Source organism: Phascolarctos cinereus, unplaced genomic scaffold, assembly GCF_003287225.1.
Source record: "Phascolarctos cinereus isolate Bilbo 61053 unplaced genomic scaffold, phaCin_HiC Scaffold_1;HRSCAF=81, whole genome shotgun sequence".
Classification (NCBI taxonomy): Eukaryota; Metazoa; Chordata; class Mammalia; order Diprotodontia; family Phascolarctidae; genus Phascolarctos; species Phascolarctos cinereus.
This window is the reverse complement of record NW_027555514.1, coordinates 139,201,730-139,206,676: the sequence shown is the minus strand read 5'-3', so window position 1 is coordinate 139,206,676 and position 4,947 is coordinate 139,201,730.

Below are 4,947 nucleotides of genomic sequence, written 5' to 3'. Positions count from 1 at the left end.
CCCCAGAAAAGGTGTTACACTATAGAGACTTTGGCTAGAATAATTTTGGGGATCTTTGCATTGTAAAGAACTACTGGAGAAATTCTCCATGTGGGATACTGTTAGGAGATTCCTTAGTTTCAGGGATATGTTAGAGAATGAATAACATTTTTCTTTAATTTATTTTGACTAACTATTCCAATTTTCCAGTGTATTTCTTTTTATAAATCAGTCCAGTTCCTTTGAGATAACCTTTTTAAAAAGTGATTAAATGCATAAATACTCTTTTACAAGTACTGAGACTGATATGAGAAATATGGATTTTTGCATCTCTGAAATACTGATGTTAACCTTACTTATAGTATATAATTGTAGTATATAAATATTTATTTTTCCTTTTTATTCTTTCTTTGATTTTAGACTTTTCTAGACTATTCACCTAATTTGTGTCATAAGTCCAGATACCTCATCTGAGATTCTTATGGACTTTAGGCACTTATTATAAGATTTACCTCTTTGAAACCCTGAGATATTTACTATAAGTGCTCAATACATTATTTGGGAGCTTTTCTCTCTCGGACCTTTCTGAGTATATTTTCTTTTAAAGTTAGACTCTTTGTCCTAATGAAGGATGTTTCAATCTCCAGTTAGATTCTCTATGTGCTTCAAAGAAGAAATTTTAGAAGCCCAGTGTTTCAAGGACCCAGAGGAATATCCAAAAATAAAATCTGGCCTTTGTTTATGAGTCCAAAGCACAGGGACCCCTTGGTGGGAAAGGAAGAGGATGAATGCTCCTATCTCCCAACTTGGACCAAATACTAGTTGATTGTAGTACTTGGTATTCAACTGAACTCAAAATAGAGGGGCCCTTCAATGGGAGAAGTTGAGGGTAAGGACCCCAACTCCCATGGTGCTAGAGGATCATTGTTGCTACACAACCACCAAGACAATTTAGTTTGGTTTCTCACTTGAAATGAGACTTCCATTCAACTCCAGGTATTTATTCCATATGTGGAGAGCCCTCCCATGGTCTGAGAGCTTGATAGAGGGACCATACTTTCTCTCTTAGGTGGGAGGCTTAATTGTCTAATACTTTTTCTTTTTTTAAATTGTTTTTTGAATTAATGGAGGCTTTTGTAAACACCAAGATGTACATCAGCATATGAGAATTTAGTAGAATCATATTTGTTTGTTAAATTGTATCACTATATAAATGTAACTCCAGACTAGCCCAGTATGGCAGCATTGCATTCTTATGAAAAAATGTTAATTTTCCAGTAGTTTATGAACTATGCCACATAGACTCTTTAGTACAAGGCACTGTACAGTGCTTGAACCTTCACTAAGTTACTATAGAGCAGTCTAGGATTTGAGACTATGGACGTCCACAAAAGCACTCCAGTCAATTTGCTAGAGACAGGAAATGTTTACCTGTGGGTACAGTAAAGGGTAGCAGTTCATCCAGTGCAACATTCAATCAAAGGTCCAAACTCAACAGGAGCTGAATTTTAATCAGTTTGAGAAAGGGGTGAAGTATTTTGATTATTGATTCAAATTAGACAGAAATGTCTTAGAATACGTGGAAAGAATCAGACACACCTCTGGGCATATAGATAATGGATTACAGGTCAGGTACTAAGCTAGGATTCAAATGTAAGTCCTCTGACTTCATGTCCAGTGTACTTTTCATCCCACTACAATCCTTTCCCCATTTCCAAGTCTAGTACTTTATAGACTATGCCAATAATAGATGAGTTTAAGAAAAACCTTTTATTTTTCAGGCTTTAAAAATACATGAAGTAATTTTCTATAAAATAAAATCTGATAGCAGAGTAATTATGTCTAATAAAATGGCCAATTTTGGCATTTGGAAGTGTGGGGATCCTGAAGTCTTTTGTTTCCAATTGCCTTCTAAAGAAGAGTGATCAATTAGAGCTATCTATAGTCATATGAAAAAATGCTCTAAATCACTGTTGATTAGAGAAATGTAAATCAAAATGACTCTGAGGTACCATATCACACCTATCAGATTAACTAACATGACAAAACAGGAAAATGATAAATGTTGGAGAAGATGTGGGAAAATTGGAACACTAATGCATTGTTGGTGGGGTTGTGAAATGATCCAAGCCTTCTGGAGATCAATTTGGAACTATGCCCAAAGGGCTATAAAATTGTGCATACTTTTGACCCAGCAATACCACTTCTAGGGCTGCATCCCAAAGAGATAATAAAAATGGGAGAAGGAACCACATGTACAGAAATATTTATAGCAGCTCTTTTTGTGTGGCAAAGAATTGGAAATTGAGGGGATGGGCATCAGTTGGGGAATGGCTGAATAAGCTGTGGTATATGAATGTAATGGAAAACCATTGTGCTATAAGAAATGATGAGCAGGTGGACTTCAGAAAAACCTGGAAAGACTTATATGAACTGATGCTGAGTGAAATGAGCTAACCAGAAGAACGTTGTATGCAGTAACAGCCACTTTGTGTGATGACTGACATTGATAGACTTAGCTCTGCTCAGCAATGCAAGGATCCAAAATAACTCCAAAAGACTCATGATGGAAAATGCTATCCACATCCAGAAAAAGAACCATGGAGTCTGAATACATATGGAAGCGTACTATTTGCTCTCCTTTTCTTTTGTTGTTTTGTTTTATTTCTTCTTTCTCGTGGTTCCTCCCTTTAGTTCTAATTCTTCATGATTAATGTGAAAATGTGCTTAATATGAATGTTTAAATAGGGCCTATATCAGATTGCACACCATCTTGGGAAGGGGGAAGAGGGGGAGGGAGAGAAAATTTAAAACTCAAAATCTTATGGAAGTGAATGTTGAAAATTAAGAATAAATAAATTATTTTAAAATAAAAAAAAATTCAAAAGGTGATACATTTTCCCTGAAGAATCTTATGGGTTAATAAGTCCATTGTTCCTATAGAATTTAGCCCCTTTGGTGAGTTGTATACTTCATGAAAGCAGTTGTTCTATGTTCTAAGAATAGAGGCAGTGGTGCAATGGATAGAGAGCTGGAGTCAGGAAGACCTGAGTTCAAATCTGGCCATAGACACTTATTAACTGTGTGACCCTCATCTGTAAAATAAGATGGAAAAAGAAATGGCAAATCATTCCAGTATCTTTGCCGAGAAAAGCCCAAATGGGGTCACGAAGACTCTGACAGTTCCCTAAGGCTTATGCATAGGGCTAGGACAAGGCATTTGTTAGCTCTAAGCAAAGTACTCCATTAGTGTTCCTGGAGGATTAGATTCTTCACCAGAACACATGCTATTTGACTCAACAAAAACCACATAGCTATTCTCAATAGACTGAAAAATGTTCCGGGATTAGAAATAAGTTCATGTACAAATTTGTCCTTTGTAAGTGTCATGAGTATATACCGGGCACCTTGCCTATCCTTAATCCGTTTGGGGGCTATTTCGCTTGCTGTAGGGCCTATCACTTATACAGTGCCAGAAATTTAACAATAGTGATCATCATAGTCATTTCCTTTCTGAGAACTTTGAAGGAGATCTCTTCTGTGGTGGGTCTCATCATTCTTTGTGAACCAGTAGGTGCCTGATTCTTCAGTAAAGATACCTAATGCTGGTGCCAGTGATTCCTCTTCCTTTTAGCTATTATTTTTCAGATACCCTGAAAAGCAGAACATGAAAACAGCTATACTTTATTGTCTCTCGTGTGTTAATTTCCACACAATAACAATATTACTATAGATGCCTAACAACTTATAATTGAATGACACAATATTCAGTGGCAGTGTTTTGCCACAAGTCAGTCTCCTATGGGATAAACATAAATGTAAATTTCATTAGGCTTTTGTATCATAATTTCTTCATCTGTTTTGGATACAGCATGGTTTTGATCTTAGGAATGCATAGAATGTGGACAGGCATACCAATGCCCTGGGAAAATACTTCCTGAGCGGTAAGGAAAGGGCCAATGAGAATGTGCTTCCATGGTATGCTGAAATGTTTGGCTCAAATTTTATGAATGCTAAATGAAAAAGCATTTATTAAGCACCTATTATGTGCCAAGAGCTATGATACAGGCTTGAGATACAAACAATGTAACGGAATACTATTGTGTTATAAGAAATGATGACCAGGCATACTTCAGAAAAACCTGGAAAGACTTATATGAACTGATGCTAATGAACTGACCTTTGATAAGTTATATCCTTCATGAAAGCAATTATTCTCTGTCCTAAGAATAGAGGCAGCTGGTAGTGAAATGGAGAGTGAGCGATGGTTGTCCCTGTTCTCAAGAAGCTTACATTTTAACTGAGCATATAAGATATTCACAGAAACCTCTTCATCCTAGAAGCTTACCCCTCACTTGGATTACTTCTCACATTGGAAATACTACCTACCTCTGCATCCTTCCAGAACCTCCATTTTAAGAGGGAGGCCTAGGTCAATCATGTCTTCCTTTCTCTCCAGATAGCACTCTTGATTCCTCAAAATTTCTTGCTGATGCTCCAGCACCTGGATAACATAATTTCTTTTCTCTCCCTCTCTACTTTTTCAACTCCCTTTAATGTGTTTATCTTTCCACATTAGAATTTAAGCTCCTTTCTTTTTGTTTGGAACTATTTTCCCAGTGCTTAGCATAGGGCCTGGAACATAGTATGTCAGATGGAGAGGCTTCGTCATCCTTAGGGTGAAGCAGCAAAGGAGATGATAATGTATCTTCTTTTATGTAAAACAATAAAAACCGTATCCATTTCTGATGCTGAACCATATGACAGTGCCAAGGACTTTGATAGGGAGAACATTATTTTATAGTACTTAGCAGCTGTGACTGCTGAGAAGGAGGGGTCTGAAGCATCTGCAGAGGAAATTGCCAGGCTGCATTCGGTACATCTCCCCTGGATGATAACCGAGGGGGCCAGGCTGTTAGTAGGATTGGTAGTCTGGGGCATGCTAATAGTCTTAAGACACTTAAGGAG